The sequence below is a fragment of the Lissotriton vulgaris genome, chromosome 7, assembly GCF_964263255.1.
Source record: "Lissotriton vulgaris chromosome 7, aLisVul1.2, whole genome shotgun sequence".
Classification (NCBI taxonomy): domain Eukaryota; kingdom Metazoa; phylum Chordata; class Amphibia; order Caudata; family Salamandridae; genus Lissotriton; species Lissotriton vulgaris.
This window is the reverse complement of record NC_141695.1, coordinates 391,989,141-392,007,669: the sequence shown is the minus strand read 5'-3', so window position 1 is coordinate 392,007,669 and position 18,529 is coordinate 391,989,141.

The following is an 18,529-nucleotide window of genomic DNA, read 5'->3' as shown; positions in this document are numbered from 1 at the left end:
CCACAGAATAAGTTGCCTCTATAAACGTTGCTGTTATTTCAAAGAAGATGTTGGGGGCTCCTCCTTTTCATTCATCATTTTATGTTAGTATACTATAAAAAGAAAGAGAAACAGCGCTTAGGAAGAGTGAGATAGGTCAGAGAAAAACTATTAAATTCTATTAGAAGAGTCACTACTGTGTAAATCTCACACCAGAAATTGAACCCCAAAATTTCCTCACAAAACTTCCTTAGACACTATAGTCACAAAATGGCTGTGTTTCCCTGGACAGTGTATAGTATCAAGCAAGAATTAGAAATATAAAGCACTGCATCTGATGTTGCCCTACTCAATCCATAAGTATAACAGAAAAACATCAAATAACTAACAGAAAACATTTTTCCTATTAACTTAAAGTGAACAACAGAGTTCTCCTTACAAATTAACAACTCACCTTCTAGAAAACTGTTGAACAGTAAATTCTGTCTCAATCTCACACCTCAGAAGTATACCTCAAACACTAAAATCTCAAAATGGCTGTGTTTCCCTCTCATTTTTCATACATATTCAAATACCCAGCCAATCACATTTTATCACACACAAAATCAAAACCAAAGTAACATTTTAATTGGTTCAAATTATCAACACTTTCAAACTCACATAATGTTCAACCTATCCCCAATGCTCTCTATCAATTACCATACTAACTCTCTACAAAACACCTACCTAAACCCAAAGGGGAAAGAGTCATCACTCAATGTTGCACTCAACCAACATCTAAACACTGAAACTTGTTATTTCAATGTATTTTTTTTTTGTCTTTTTGAGCCAAAGTCCGCGCACGGTGTGCGGACCCCGCGATTTAAATTCTTTTTTTTTTCAACCTTTAGAGACCCCATGACAAAACCGGGGGGGCTCAGGAATCTCTACCCTGCCTCCTTGTCAACTATTACACTTCTGTTTACAACCACTAACACCTGCCACAAAAACTAGATGGCGGACAACACTTCCTCATTTCGACTGACTGGAATGTTGACAGACGTCCAACAACCAATCAGAATTCCGCGCGCGCACGCTAAGGTCTGCGCACGTGCAAGGACAGTGCAAGAATGGTGCAAGTCCGTGCGCGCACCGTGTCCCACCCATAGATATATAATTTGAAAAAAGTCGATTTTCTCAACAATTACTGAAGGGATTTTCACCAAATATACAAAAGGCACTTCTGCATACCAGGCTCTCCCATTTTGCCAAGTTTGCAGTAATTCCATTCAGCCGTTCGGGCTGTAGCTGTATCTAAAGGTCCTATGGAAAATTGCATTGGACTCAATTTCACATTCAAATATCACAAAAACTACTGGAGGGATTTACACCAAACATACAAAAGGCACTGCTGCATACCAGTCCCTACCATTTTGCCAAATCTGGTGTAATTCCGTTCAGCCGTTCGAGCTGTAGCCTTGTCAGAATGTCCCTATGGAAATTAACATGGGGAAAACACGTTTTGGGACCCTCATTTTTTCTCGGCCCCCGCTTGACGAATCCCTCCAAAACTTTCAGGGAAGGAGCGGAGCGCAGCGATGCAAATTTAACACCTTGGCTGCTAGGGGGTTTTCCCCTCCTGTGCTGAAGTCTGATAGATCCCATTGTTCATGACAAGGTCAATTCGTCAAATGCACAGCGCAGGTAACGCCCATGACGAGCTGACCTTGTCATGAGCATGGAAGGGGTTAAGGAAAATTACAGGCAGATGCCTAAATCAGCGCCAAAGTTATTCCCAATAGAATGTTCGGATTTTCCTATGGTAACTAGGTCCTAACTATATATACTTATCACACAGTCATGTACTTCCACCGCGTCAGTGAATGGAGAAAGGAAGAGACACAGCTTTGGCCGCAAACTGCGACCTTGATCACGTACATTGCAACAAAGTGAACAGGTGTGCAAACACTGCAGAATGTGACATGAACACAGAAATAGGACAACAACAAAAAGACCCCGCATGAGCATCATCTTGTAACATATTACATATCATTTCCCTCAAACATGACTACTATAAAACTCCTCAAAACAATACAAATGTAAACTCAGATGATCACTGGAAATCAAATATTTTGTCTTTTCAAAGATACTCATTAACTGGAAAGAACCAACAAATGTTAACAAATCATATGGTGGGTGCCATTTTAAGATACATTTGATAATTCCACTCAATAGCAAACAGAAAGAATGTAATCCATTGGTTGATGGAGTAGTAAAAAACAAATATAGATCGCGTCCATGCTTACAAAAACAAAAAAAGAAATCCATTGTGTCCGGGAAAATAAATCCTATTGTCAGATCACACTCAATATCATGCATATTTTTTCATGTATGCATGAAAACAATAACTTATACATTATATGCAAAAGCACGGGACCATATTTCTGATACTCACAACCTTTTCTAATAAAATGTTTGTATAATGCCCAAGTGGGCATACATCATGATATTTCTCAACTTGACCATACATTCAGGTTTTTCAAAAATACGAAATCACAAAGTTGAAAGCCCAGCTAAAAGTCTGAGTATTCTATGAAAAGGTGTTTGGACAAAATGTTGAGTTCCAAATATCAGAGACATAAAATATTGGACTGTGGCATAGAATATCGCTGTCAAGAATCTAGTTTTATTTAGTAAATAGTATCGTTTTCATGAATATTGTTGCTTTTAATACCGCAGTAAAACACACAGTTATTAATTATTTTAATGTGTTTTAGTTAATATATTCATTTAAGGTGTTAGTGTTGTTGGCATAATTGTTATTATATTTACAAAATACAGTTTGTAATCTTAAGCGATCTAGCATTATTACAAAAAAAAATGTGGGTAATTTATGCTGTCATAGCAGGTTGTTGAGTTTGTAGGGGGATAGATTGAGTTGTTATTTTGTCATGCAATTCCTATAAATCTATAAAGATTCTGTGCATTTAGACAACATAAACTGTGGGACTGGTGTCCAGACTGAGTCCAGACACCCCCACAGGATATGTTTGCGTGTAGACCAGCTAGCTCACCACGCCACTGTGTACCCCTCATACAAAGGAGCAAATAGTTTCTGGCAACTATCGAATATGACAACACTGACTCCTCAGGGATCGTGGAAACAGTATAGTACTTTTCGCTCAGTCACTCTTGCTCACTTTATCTCAGAGAGATACATAAAATAAACGACGGGATGTTTTGAATAAGCATTTATCAAACCAGCATAATTCTAGTGTAAAATATGTGTGCTGCAACAACCAGAAGTTAAATAGAAAAATGTGCCTTGAGGAATTATTTTATCTCATTAATTATTCTATATTAAGTCATAAATATGATTCAAAAGGAACATAAGAAACGTGGTATCTTAAGTTTTAGCTTTATATCATATTTGAAAAAAATCCATGTCACAAATTTTTACAGAAAATGAATACAGAGAATAGGCAACAAAAAACACTACCACATTCAATATAGCTTCTAGTAGTGTGTTATACCGTTGGTACAATATGTATTAAATGTATATATACATAACGTGCTCCTGAAACATCAGTCAGCTCATTCGTCAGATCTTTTTACAAATGCTGTTGTTGATGATTGTAACCCAAACGGTATATAGGCGTCGACGTTTCGGTCTTTATCGTGTAATTCTCACCAAGACCATCCTCAGGACTATATGTTGCACAAGGTATCTACAGAGAATATACAATATATACAATATATTAGACCCTACCTCTTATGTCCAATATAATCGATTGTCTGCTAACATTAACCGTCACCACACCCAGTGTGACAAAATGCACTTATCTACAAGAATCAGGCCCCATCAGGGTGTCCAATACTTACTGAACACAAAGTCAAATTCACCAATCTTCCTAATCCAATTTGAGATATCTTAGTAATAACCAATCCAATTCCGGCGTACTCCTGTATAAGTACAAAATATGCATGTGCCCGATCAGTATGTCCTTAAAACGTACTTATGCCTAAAACTGCAATACCACCATACCGCTTGTGAGCAAGGCTTACCTTCACAACGTTGTTCAAGTACTTAGGTTCAACCGGGTATCAATCCGCAGTGTACCACCGATAGTATACCGTTTACCTACAGTGTAAAAAGGACCATCCCCTATTAATAATTGCAGGTTACCAAAGGCACCTCTATATTCAACTCGTGCCAAACGCTAGTACTTACTTGTATACTCCGCTTGCGACGGGACAAATCCTCGTCTCTCTCAGTTTAGCGTCTACACTCCACTGTTACGGTAAGACGATCAACCTATTCACATGAAGTTCACGCATGCGCAAATGATTAATGGCGCGCATGGACGGGTAGTGGCCATATTGGAATGGTGAAAGTGATTACCAAAAGCCCTTGATACTGTGCTGTACAACCAAGTTAAAAACACATATACCAAATAACTGCACACATTCAAAGAAAATAAATCAAAAAATCAAAAAAAGTATATTACATCTGAAACCTCTATGTAAATACCAATCAATGTCAGAGTAAACCTGATACAGCCAATGACTAATTCTCCTGGGCATCAACTCCTTCACCAGGACCAGTCACAGAATACCACAATCTATAGCATTACGAAAATGTCAGTAAATCATAGACACAATTCATTCACAGGGTCGCTAAATTATGCCATTCCACATATTGATTCAGTCCATGTACCATCGTCTTACTGGTCCATATCCATCTGTTCTCTTTTATTGTTAGCAGACGATCTACATTGGTCCTCCTTTTTCGAACCCTTAATAACCTCAAGTACAAACCATTTCATGTCTTTAGGGCCATGTGATTTGTGATTGAAGCGTTCTACTAGGGGTGCTGTCAATACTTTGCATCTAATTTTTGATTGATGCTGGGCTATTCTTTTTTCACTTCTTGTGTTATCTTTCCAATGTATGTTAGGCTACAGGGACATTGTATACAATAAATGACTTTCTTCGTCAAACAATTGGAATGATGTTTCAATACAATTTGTTTACCATTAAGCATACAAGATTTTGTAACAGTGGTGGTATCGCATGCTAAACATTGTCCACATGGGTAATGACCCATGACCGGTGCCAATCCCCACTGACTATGTATGGTGTTTGCACATGGCTCCCTATAGGTTTTCACCAAATGGTCGCGCAGGTTCCTGGCTCTCTTAAATGCAAAGTAAGGAAAACTCAGCTGCGGTTCAACTTTCTGTATCAAGTGCCAGTTTCTTGATATAATCTTTTTGATCTGGTTGGATTCAGTTCCAAAGGTGGTAACACAAGCAATAGTGTTATCAGCTTTTTCTTTTCGCTTATTCTCTTTCAAAAGTGATGACCGGTCATAGTACCACGCTCGTTTGAGAGCCCGTTTCACCAGTCTATGGGGGTATTGTCTGGCCCCCAATTTCAATTGGAGGATTTTTGCCTCTCTGAAATAATCCTCCCTTTTGGTACAATTACGTTTGATTCTTAAAAACTGACCAAAAGGGAGGTTACCGCGTACATTCCTAGGGTGGTGGCTAGAGTATTTCATTTCAAAAGAATTTTATTGTTAAATGGAAGCAAATGAAAATACAGAATACAAGTATAAGTGACACAATTGATAACAGATAAAAAGCAATCAGAAGCTGAAATTCAAAAATGAGTCGTAGCAAATACATCCATAAACAAAAGTAGTCTGCCAAAAACAGAAAAATGAATGAATTAAAATAAAGTAAGTAGCTTAGGCAGAGTCCACAATCAAGAGTATCACTATCAGCTGGTATAATCAGGGGAAGAGAGGAAAGGAAAGAAGAAAGAAGAAAGAAGAAAGAAAGAGAAAAAGAGGGAAAAGATGGAAAAAGGAGAGAAGACAGAGAAGGAGGAGAAGAGAGCACCGGCTTCGGTCCTTCAGAGGCTCCAGGTCACACAAAACAGTGCGGCCCGCCTATTGTTCAATCTGTCCCGTCGGCAGTCGGCGAGGAAGGCTCTGAAGGACCTTCATTGGCTCCCAATGGCTGCCTGAGTGCAGTTCAAAGCTCATGCACAAATCCTTCCACCGTGTAGGCCCAGCGATTCTGCACCCTCTGGTTATGCCTTATGTTCCAACACGCCCCCTTCGGTCTGGTACCCTGCAGCTGGCCACCTCCTCTAAAATTAACAAAGCCCGTTGGGGTGGCCGCTCTTTTTCTCATTCGGCGACCAGACTCTGGAATGCCCTCCCCTTTGCCATCCGGGGTAACAGCAACCTCCTCTCGTTCAGAAAGGCCCTAAAAACGCATTTGTTTGCTAAATCTCTCTGATCTGCCCCGAGCCTGCGCTAAAACCATTTTATCTTCAAGCGCTGCGAGGCCCCAGGGCGGTTATGCGCTATACAAATGCAATTTTTCATTTCATTTCTTTCATTTCATTTCAAAGAGGGAGAGAAGGATTTCCAATGGACTAACCCGACAAACAAGACTCCATTCAACCAGACAAATCGAAGGGATATTGGTCAACCAACCCCTTTTATGACAAATCCATATAGTTATCCAGAGCATTCCAAACCCCACTAGCAATAGATGGAGAAAGGCGAGCATGAACGACCGAGGTATGAGCACTTCGTAAAAAGGAAACCCAAGCCCACCAAGTATGATAAGAAACAGAGGAAAAGGATTTCCATTCCATAAGAATTACTTTCACTGCAATAGTCAATAGGAGATCCAACAGCTGTAATGTGGCTAGAGTATTTTCAAAAGAGTATTGCGTGATGTGGGTTTCGTGTATAAATTAACCACTAAATTACCATTTTATATACCCAAGAGGTACCCTCAGGGGTTCTACCTTGCTGTGTCATGTTGGCTGAGGATGGGGATAGTGATGAGCCTTATACATAGTTATTATGCAGATGACAATCCTGCTGTGATTATGAGAATCCTCATGCATAATAAATGAGGCTAGTGTTTGGAGCAAACCACACGTCATTTTATGCAGCACCTAACTAGGTAAAAGGTCAGCACCAAACCTGTTATGGAGTACAATGGTAGGGAAAATGTAGGTGAAAGGTTAGGTGACTACCCAGGCCTATATTGGGGTACATTTCAAATCATAACAATTTAAATTAGAGATATTCTTAATTTAATGTTAATTTGGGTTTTTTGTTATATACTTTTTAAATTGGTTATTAATTATGTAAATATTTTGAGTGCTATATTATATTTTGAATTTAAAATTGAATTGTAACATTTTTATTTTAGTTTTATTAGTAATAGCAGTAGTAATAGTTATTTATGTTTTATTAGCGGGTTGTTGGGATTGTATGGGTTTAGGATAGGAAGTCAATTAAGTTATGAATAATTAAAAATGGTAATTAGTTTTTAAGAGTTAATTAATTAGTAATTCAATTGATTGTTAAATATGGAAATAGTTTAATACTGTTTAATTTAGGTTAAACATATTTTAATGTAATGTTTTTTATGTAAATAGTATTTGATTATTAATTATGTAAATTACTTAATTTATTAGTTATTGTGTAATTGTTGCACTGTTTTATTTTTTTAAATATAATATGATTTTTAGTATTAATATGTTTATTACCCATGTGTTTTTAATGCTGTGTTTTTATTTAGGTGAGAAGGCTGGGAAGAAAATAAATATATAATATTTATAATGACTGCTATATATAAATTTGCAATTTGTTATCTGATAATTAATTATTTATACTTTTTAAAAATGTATTATTATTATTATGAATTTTACACCATCATGCACCGTTTTCACATCAATAATTTAATTCCAAATGTTGCAATATCATTATCAATGAAGTCATGGAAGATGTCATAAGTGATGTAATATGTGGGGTAATTAGTAGTGCATGACAAGGGTGTGAGTCATAGTTACCTCAGGGCATGAGTCATAGTTACTTTAAATGACTATAACCTAACTATAATGTCCCTGTAACCTTTGTTTGTTTCAGTGAATTTCTAAGGTATTGTTTATTCTATTGCCTAACTATAACGTCTCTAGTACCTTTTTTTTTTTCAGTGAATGTCTATGTTTTTTAAATTCTATTCCCTAACTTTAACATCCCTTTAGCCTTTGGTTTTTAAGTGAATTTGCAAGTTTTTAAAATGTTAATTCCTAACTGTAACCACTAACCTTTGACACTTAGGGCTAGAGTACGATCTCACTAGGAAGGCCTCCAGACGGGTTCAGGAACAAGCAAATCCGATTCGGAGCCTATGTTTCCGACCAAATCGTCCCTCGTTCCAAACGACCAAGTACTTTGCGAAGATCTCGTCCATGTCAACCGAATCGTTTTCGAATCCGGTCTTGTCAGTCTGACTTGTGCAGCACAATGGAGCCGGCTTCCGAACCCATGAGTCCCAACTTTCCATGCATGCACAGTGTGGCGGGCACCAAGGGGTTCCCACCACAGGGTGTACACTTCTCCCCACCCACTATGCTATGGGAACCTCTGTGCCCATTCGGTATACAGACTCCTATAGAGTTCAATTGGGGTTCGAGTGAACCAAGTTCGTCACCATACGGGTGCATCGCACTCCGTTGCTCGGTCTGCAGAGCACAATTCGCTTGGAAATCCTTCCAGATCTGAGTCGTAAGGAGGGCCTTCTTAGCAAGATCGTACTCAGGCCCTAAGTGTGTGAGTGCATGAGTTCCTCAGTGGGTGTAAGAGTGTCTGAGTAAGATTGTAAGTTAGTGTGAGAAAGTATGAGTGTGAGTGGGGCTGTGAGTGGGTCTTTGTGTCTCTGATAGGGGTAAGTGGTAAACTCCACTCCATCAGTGGAGTTTGTGCAGATTTGCCACTCCGTGCTCAGTTTGAAAAGCAAAGGTCAGCAACAACTCCTCCAACTAGTAGTACACCAGGAGGCCCATTCAAGAATGGTTGAAAAGGAGGCGAGGCATCCGATGAGTTCTGAGGAATTCCACTGTGGGGGACTTACTTGTGGCAGCAATAGGGGTTCTTGGCCCCAACAACCCTCAGCAGCCAAGAGAACTTCAACCCCCAACCAATAATGCAATAGCAGGCCCATTTGCAGAGTGGTTGCTCTGAACAGCTTACACAGGTGCGGGAGAGAAGATATCAATACCTGACTTTGGGAATAGGTATTTTCATGTCAATTTCATGCGTTCCTCAAAAGACCAAAGTGGTTGTGATTAAGAGCCCAATGCAAAGGAAGAATGCTGAACTATGAACTCCTCTTTTCACCATAAGTACTTGCCACGCTTGAAGGCTGATGGCTTACTTGATCATATTTCCTCCTTTGGGAAGCAATATATCTTCCTCCAGGCAATTTCCATTCCCTGTACCCTCCACAGTACTATAGGAAATGTTAATACTCAATGTGAAGTGTTCATTCGGCATTGGTTGTTGGCTGGACTGCATTGACCAGTGGTGGAAGCATAATTCCAATTGCCAGAAGCCTTTCTAACTGTGCCTTAACTGGCTTGGCCTAATTGCTAGCTTTTATCCCAGAGAAAGACAGATATATAGCTTCCAGCATGTCCTCCCTTTCCTTATTGATTCACAGTGACAACAGTGGTTACCTATACAACCACTGACAACCATAACAGTGGTTGTATAGGTTACCAGGGCTTCAAAATTCCAATTACAAAATGTCATTATAGTGTCAGACTTATTGCACTGCAGAGATGTCTGAACTTTTATGCTGCTCCGTCTTGCGCACCTTGTACCCAGAGGAGGCTTAGAAACCTTGTATCATACATGTGAGTCCTGAAGAGAGTAAACAAACAGTGGTACTATATAGCCTCTGTAGCATTCTTCCCACCCTGAAGCTTACACACACGGAACTTTATATTACACGTCTTTATTATTTTGCCTGTAGCTGCAAGCTCCACATTCTAAGCTAGCTTTCAATGCATTCTGCTCTAACACTTACGTCACAGCTTTATAATTAAATCTCTTCACTCAATCTCTTAGAAACTTTAATTGTTCAACCTCATCTTGTCATGGAAGACACTGGGAACTGTCACCATCATTGACCACGATCTGCATCCACGGTTAAGCGGCGTCAGCAGTCCCTGATGTTTCAGGACCAGTCTCTCTCTCTCGGCAAGTTAAATGCCAAAAATTAGAAGAGTCTCTGGTAACAGACTTATCTGGGTGCTGGGCAGTTACCATGTAGCCCTTGGTAGACACCACTTGAAAGGTTGTGCATCAAATGGAGCATCAGATTTTCTTCTCCGCATGTGGCAGGAGAACTCTCAATCTCATTTCTTAAAGATGATGTTCGTCACATGTCAACTCACGCTTTCATTGTTGTTTATGAACCAAGTCCTTGCATTCTCGTCTTTCTCTCTCTGATTGGTCCATTGAGTCAATGTGGTTGTCATTACTCTCCCAATCATCAATGTCGCAGGACTTTCACCTGTGATTGAGTGAGGTGTTGACCGTGATTGAGTGAGGTGTTGACCGATAAGCTCTTAGAGTAGAGTTTAACACAGATTTTAAATCAAGCTTCTCAAGAGTAGCACGCTGAACTGCTTTCTTTAGTGTATTCATAGAGTGCTTAACAAGTCAGTTGGCCTGTGGCCACAGAGGTATGCACTTCTGATGCTTTATTTTCAGATGCTCTAATAAATCTCTGAACTCTTGACTGTTTTCACTATGACTAGAACACCCAATCACGCAAAGATGCCACCTAGTCTCTCAATAACTTTATCTGAGTGGTAGATGAGAGATCTCCAATTAAGGGAAATCGTGAGTACTCATCTACAATCACCATCAGATAATGTCCATCCTCAAGTGGACCAAAAAATTCAATGGCTACTCTCTCCCATGCATGCTTCAGGAGTTCTGAGATGTTCAAGGTGTGCTGAGTAACTTTTGTAGAAAGACAGGCTTTTAATTCCTTTTTAAGCCTCTTATTGAAACAAGGAAACCAGACTTGGTCTTGGATAGCTCGTTTTGTCACCAGGATTCCATGATGTCCTTAGTGGGCCACTTCAGTTATATTCTTTTGCAGAATCTCAGGAATCAGGATTCTCAACCCTCGTAGTATAACTCCTTCCTGAGCCTTGTACAGTTCATCTTTGAAATTTTTGCCTTTTGTCTATTCACCATCACTGGTGAGAGGTAAAGTGTGCTGGCTCCATGACTGATGTGTAATTATATATTTCAACTTTAGCATGTCACTATCATGGCTAGTGGCAGGCATAATCTTGGCTAAAGAAATAGCAGCTGGTTGATTTGGTTTTAGAATGAAATTGACATAGGCTTCAGACATCTTGGATGTACTACAGTGACCTTGGATAAGCACTCTCAAAAAGTAGTCAACAGAGGTCTGATCCTTCCCTGGATGATGCACAATTATATGGTTGTACTCTTGTAATTGTAGAGCCCATCGTTCAAGGTGAGAAGGCAGCTTTATGATCAGTTACCAGCATAAAAGGAATACATGGAAATGTTCACAAGCTCATATCACAGCGAAACTTTCTTTTTCAGTCTGCGAATAAGCACTTTTGGTTTGTGAAAAACCTCTACTTGCATATGCCACAATATGCCTTTGAGCATCTGGGTGTCCGTTGTGCTGTGCAAGGATAGGGCCTAACCCGACTAGGCTAGCGTCAACAACCACTTCTGTATAAAGCTTCGGATCGAAGTATGCCATTTCAGTAGCATTCTCAATGGCTTGTTTGATTTTCTTAAAACTTTTTTCACATTCATGTGACCAATGAAATTAAACATTGTTTTTCATCAAGTCTTTCAATTAATTCACTTGCAGTGACAAAGTCTCATATATATCTGGAACAGTTACAGTCCATGCCAAGTAATTAACACACTATAGAAACATGTTGTGGGGGATCAGCATTTGACAATTCTTGGTTTCACTGAGCCATTTTCTGCTCTCCATGAACTTCTAAATAGTTGTGATTTGTTGTTTTGAATAGTGAGCCAAGGGCCAGATGTACGACCTTTCAGTTTAGCGAGTCGCAAATTGCACAAAATTGGACTTGCTACACTGAATGTACAACAGTGTCCAAAATTGCATGCCTCATCTATATTCATGAGGCAAGCGCAATTTGTGACCCCATTGGAATGGCTAGCACTCATTGGGATGGTGGCCTGCTGGGATCAGCAGACCACAATGTCTGTGACTGCTTGTTCAATAAAGCAGTTCTGTTTTTAAATGCAGCTTATTCTCCTTAAAGGACACATTCAGTGGCTTTCGTACATAGCTTTCACACACATTAGCCTATTGCTGTATCCATCATGGAGTTTGACACCCATCCCCCGGTCAACTTCTGCCGATGGCTGTCTGATTGCAAATGTTCTGACGGAGAGATCAGGCAGCCAACATTTTAGATCGTGAAATAGTGTGTTTGTAAATGTTAAATGGGTCACCACCACTCAAACTGGAGGCTAGTTTGTTTACATATATGAAATGCTAATATTACTCATTTTGTTAAAAAAAACTGCACTATGTAGTGCATTACTGTGATTAAATGAGATAGTTTTGCAGTTTTGTTTATGCTTCCGTTGATGGATATTTTGATGGAAAAAAGAATGTGTGGAAAAAGACATAAAAAATGTAGTATCTATGCATTTCACAAAAAAAATAACGGACATGTCAAAAAAATTATTTTAAGTAAATATTAACAGTAATAAATATTGTGTAATATTATGTTTAGAAAATACATGACGTGTGTTATATATCAAAATAATGTTTGCAAATATTATTAGAAAATATGCATGCTTTAATGCGGATATGTGAACCCAGGGAGAGTGAGGAGACAGCCTCAAGTTTTTCAAACATTTCCAGACCGTGCCACCATGAAAGAACAAGATATTATCAAAACATTCAGATTGAATAGGCAAACACTTATTGATTTATGTCATTAGCTTGAGTCAGATCTTCTGCCTCACAATCTGAAGCCCATAGCAATAACAGCAATGGTCAATATCATGTCAGCACTTTGTTTTGTGGCCACAGGATCATTCCAATACACTGTGGCTGTATCTAGTGGAATGTCACAACCAGCTATCAGTGGTGTGCTACAAGAAGTTCTTTCTGCAATGATGAGGCATGTCAACAGCTTCATCCAGTTTCCACAAAATTAGGATGTTACCAATGTGAAGGGAGATTGTTATGCTTTTGGTCACCTACCGCATATGATTGGGAACAATAAATGGCACACATATTGCCTCAGTGCCACTACACGCCAGAGAAATAGTCTACCTCAATCAAAAGAACTTCCATTCAATCAATGTGCAAGTTGTCTGCTCATTAGATTTGTACATCAGAAGCGTGTATCTGTGTTTTCCAGGATCAACCCATGATTCCTTTTGCTACGGAACAACACCATACCCTTGTAAATGTCACAACTTGGACCTTAAATGGTCTGGCTTGTTGGTAAGTACAACCTTTCATTATTTTGTTTGATTAATTTCACGTTTAATGATCTAAAATGGTGTTACAAATTCAGGCTCAATTCTTTTTTCTATATACGAGACTCAGCTTATCCTAACCGACCATAGTTGTGAGCGCCACTGAGGAATCCAACAACACCAGGGGAAGTCCACTTCAGTGAGGCCCATGAAAGAGCATAGAGGCCAGTGGAGCGGGCTTTAGGGGCTCTGGAAAGCCAGATTTCGATGTCTGAATAAGACTGGTGCAGCCCTCCTCTACCCAACTAATAAGGTGTGCAAACTCATCTTGGCATCCTGCATGTTACACAACATTGCCCTGCGACTGAACATCCTGTGCATTGCAGAGGAAGAAGACCATAATGGGCCATTGGGTGAGGATGCTGAAGGCCAAATGAAGATGATAGTGGTGAAGAGGAAGGAAGTGACTTGCATTAAGATATTATTGAGAACTTCTTCTCATGAGTGTAAGTGCATATTCACATATCATTACATTACAATTGAAACCAACTTTTAATCTAATGAGAATAAAAGTCTGTGCTAGACATTTTTAAGAAAGGGCAAGTTAAGGTAACTCCAGCACAGAGTTGTTTGTTGATCTACGTTTTGACACATGGACTACTGTGTTTATTGCATTGTTTATCTTGGATTGTGTTTAGAAAATGTGTCCTCAAAGTTTGCCAATTGTAATGTGTCTATTTTGTAATGTCATACACATTTTTTGTTATAATCTGTTCTAGGATCTTTCACCATGTCATCTTCATCTGGACAGTTCAATGTTGTGACATTTATGTTTAGTGACACATTCAAAAGTCTAAATTGCTAGTCTCCAGTCGAACAGCTATTCTGGCAAGCTTTCTGGATGTAGGATCTGCAAGACCTTCTCCTCCCAAGAAAAAAGTTTGAGGGGGGACGGAAGAACCATCATCAATCGTCTGGGCCTCCAGGTGACGCTCGGAGGTCAGGGAACTCACTCTACCCTGCAGGTCGTTCCACCTCTTCCTAATTTCCTCCTGTGAGCACATGTTGTTTGCTACAGGATTCACTTTGTCATCTATTCTGGTCCGCATTTGCTTTTTCTGAGCTATGGTTGTATTTTGGACTTGAGCTCCATACGACTGTGGCTCTACTCCAATAATTTCATCCACCATGACTGATAATTCTCCCTCTGTAAAAAGGGGATTTCTTCTCCCTGCCATTATCCCAAAAAAGTGTCTGAAAAGGCTCAGCGCCCCGGCCATCATCTCCTTGTGTTTGCTTTGTTCGCCGTAAATTGGCAGGGTATGCCCAGACTTGGGTCCCTTGCTCACTTTGCCACTTGTTTCAAGCTAGCCTGGCTGATGTAGGGTGTTACCCAGACAACCGGTCCCAGAATGCTTGTTTCCGGTTTAGAGAAGACCTGGGTTGGCAGTTCAGGCTGGACTGTTCCCATGAGGCACAGGGTCAAGGCTGATTTGCATATAGCTGGGTCTGAACTGAGGTGGCGAAGTGAGCTAAAGAATGATGATGGATTCAGCCCAGATCTGTGACTGGGGGTGAGTGTCTGAAAATGTTCAGTACTCTGTCCTCATCTCCTTGTGTGCGCTTTATTTTACACCATCAACAGCAAGATTTTAAAGATATTTGATAACTTTTTGTTACCAGTCTCTTCAAAAGCATCAATGAAATCGTCAAATGTCTCTATACAAACAGTCCATCTATCTCCAATATTTTGCTTTTTGGCTGTATCGAAAGGTGGTGTTGGCTTCAGAAAAACAGCAGCATTGTAGACCAGTGTGAAACTTAATGAAGCAGGAAGTAGCATTCTTTCTGATGCTGTTTGAGGATTGCTGTGGGCTTGTTTGTGTACACTCTGTCTGAGGCCTTGTGACATGACGGCCTTGGGATCCTCTTGCACATGGACTGCAATTGTGGCTTCTTTCTTAGCTGCCATCTGATAAATGTCATTATTCCGAGAGTTGTTCTTGACTCTTTATTCTTCAAAGACCTATGAAGTTTTTCTGAGTCCCATTCAGTTGTTTTTGTGGTTAGCCACTTGAGGTATTGGCAGCTCGGTGAGCACAATTCTGGGCACTTCTCCTTGAGCTACTTGACTGTGTGCAATGGTACAGTGACTATCTTTAATGAGTTTGGTTAGTCAATTATTTCTTCTTTTCTAAATGTCAATTGTACTTTCTAACACGTAGTTGATATCCACTTTGCAGCACTTCAGTTCACAGTGCTATTTTTCAATTTTCGATTATCAATGGCTGCTCTTGGAAAACCTGGTTGCATAAGCCTTCAGCGTTAACACTCCATATGACATATGATTTTATATTATGTGGCAGCGCGGTACCTTTATGTGTGGCTTGACCAGCAGGTTCTCTGCCCCCGACGTGTAGATTCTCTGCAATCGTTTTGTTATCTTTAACTGCTTTACAGTACCTGGAGCTGCGCTTTGACTCCACATGCACTAAGCGTCAATTCCATACTTCAATGACAACACACGTGGCACACATAAGCAGTTTGCTTGAACCACAGCAAATTCTCTGGGAGAACACTGTCTACCATCAGGTTACCTATCACCTAACTCCTCACCATTTGTAGCATCCTCCACAGCCTGGGTACCGCCAATGACTACGCCACACATGGAACTTAAGATTACATGTTTTTATTCAACTGCATGAAACTGCAATGTCAACATTCTGAACCAGCCTTCATTGCATTCCGCTCTAACACTTACATCACAGCTCTACCGAGTCCATCAGAAGCCAAAAGGGTTCCGTCATTTCTAACCAGCAAGACACAACAGCTTCCTGAACTGAACTAGTTAAACTATCTATAGTATTGAGTATAGTATACCTTTCAGAGGTCGGCAACTTGCAGCTACATGTGCTTGTGAATACAAATGGTTTGCCTGAAACATATAATGTGAAATGTTAGTCTGAAGTCTAACATTTTGGCAGTGTGATGATATATGCATGTAGAACCTAATCCCTCAACTACCCGAATAACAGCAAATTCAGTTTATCTTACATTCAGAAAACCAAGTCAAATATAATGACTTATAAGCCTTTAAAAAGAATGAGAGAATGTCAATTTGCAGACTAAAATGTAATGTTAATTCAATTGAATCAGTCAGAAGACAATGCTGCCTGGGAAAAAAAATCATGTACATAGAAATCAAGATGGAGGCCCTCCAACAATAGTCAGCTCTACTGAAGAAATTTAGCTACTACCAGGAAGAGGGTTTTTCACAGGTGGTCGTAGCATAATTCAGTTTTCAAACTGAGTGAGATGAGAGCCGATAAAAAAATTCAACTGGGAAGCAAAGACCTTCAGGGTGAGCACCTCATTATGCAAGAGTTCAAAGATGGTTGCCACATTATAGTTCACATTTGTTCTAGTTTGTGGTGTGACTTTCACTATGTGGCTGCCATTTTCGTTTGAGAGAGATACACCGGGCATTCACCATTATGGCATTTATCTCAGAAGTATACAATGTTAGGTAAATCTGCATTCAATAAAAAATACATAACCACAATATTCAAGATATATATATTCTAAAGTCTGAATTTAAGAAACCATTAATGTACCTGTGGCTTATGGCCACAGACCTTGACTGGACCCCATGAAAAATCCTCACCTACTTTGATTACAGGTAATATATACCAAGTTAATGTTCCTGACACATAGCTGATATGAGACATGTACTGACACTTCTCAGTGGCTTGTTTGCTATGTTTGACTAATATCAGTATCCCTTACATTCATACATGGCGTATATTTTGTCTGGGCTCGTCCACAGTGCCTAGGGCCAGTAAATTAGATGCTACTAGTGGGCCTGCAGCACTGATTGTACCACCACTAAGATAGCACTTTATACATGTCTCAGGTCTGTCATTACAGCCTTTGTGTGTTCAATTTTAAACTATCATTTCAACCTGACAAAGTAAGCCTTTTGCTAGGCCCAAGCCTTCCTTTTTGTGTACATAGAAGTCACCCCTAGGGTAGGCCCTAGACTGCTTAAAGGTCAGGGGGCAATGTATGCAAAAAGAAGGACATGTGCTTTTAAGTTTTACATGCATTGGTAGTGAAAAACTGAAATTAATTTTTCGCTACTGCAAGGCCTGCCTTTTTCACGGGGTAACATTTTATAAGGTTAATTTCCAAATGGGTACAGGTACCCATTTCATGTTTGATGTCTCTGGAATTGGAATTTAAAATCCCAATTTATGGTGAAGTAAGATTTTAAAGTACAATTTTGAAAATGCCACTTTTAGAAAGTCCTGCAACTGATTCAGTCAGATCATGCCGGCCATACACTGATACAGTCGTGCTCTGGGGTAGATTGGTTTCACCCCTGACCGCAGAATACTTCCTACATTGAACATGTGGTCCCATCTTTAGCCCAAACGCTGTTGAGCCACTTGGATGGTAGACATAATACCTACACTTGGATTTATTGCCCGGACCCAAGGGACCTTGCACAGGTCCCCTGAACATAGCTCTTGTTTCTGGATATTCCCACCTCCCAGGGGGACCTCCCCTTCCAGCCCACCCCGTGACTAGGAACCTTTTGGAATTGTCCCATCATGGATGAACGTACCTCTAAGGATTACAGCCAGTGATTATTGCCCCTGCGAGCAGATTCTTATTTTCTAGTAGAATCCCCCCACATACCTATGAAACCATCCAGGCAGCTATCACTCTAGGTTGTGTTATCAATATCCTGATGATGACCTCCAGACACAAAGGTCGAAATGCCGTCGACTTGCACAAGCTAAATCTGGACTTTTGAATTATCACATGATTTTATAAATTCCTCTGCAAATGTGTTTGTCTCATGCCTAAAGTTGTTCTGAATTCTTGTCCAATCTGCCTTAGCATTCTACGTGTTCTGTTCACTTGCTTCACTTGCACCATTTTAATATTTCTTCATTTGCACAGTTTTCACTTAATACACATCTTTAAAGTTCAATTTGTATGTCTTTGCTTATAATATAATTGCATGTTCCTGGGACTATTTGTCATTATTTAACGTTTGCATTGTAATTAATTTACTTCCTGAATCTCATCCCCTCATTGATTCCTGTTGAGACACAGTTGCATGTTACTACTTTTAGAAATGTGGCATTTATTTTGCCTTAGCCATTTGGTGCCTGCAGCTCATCTCCGGTTCACATGACCAAGTGT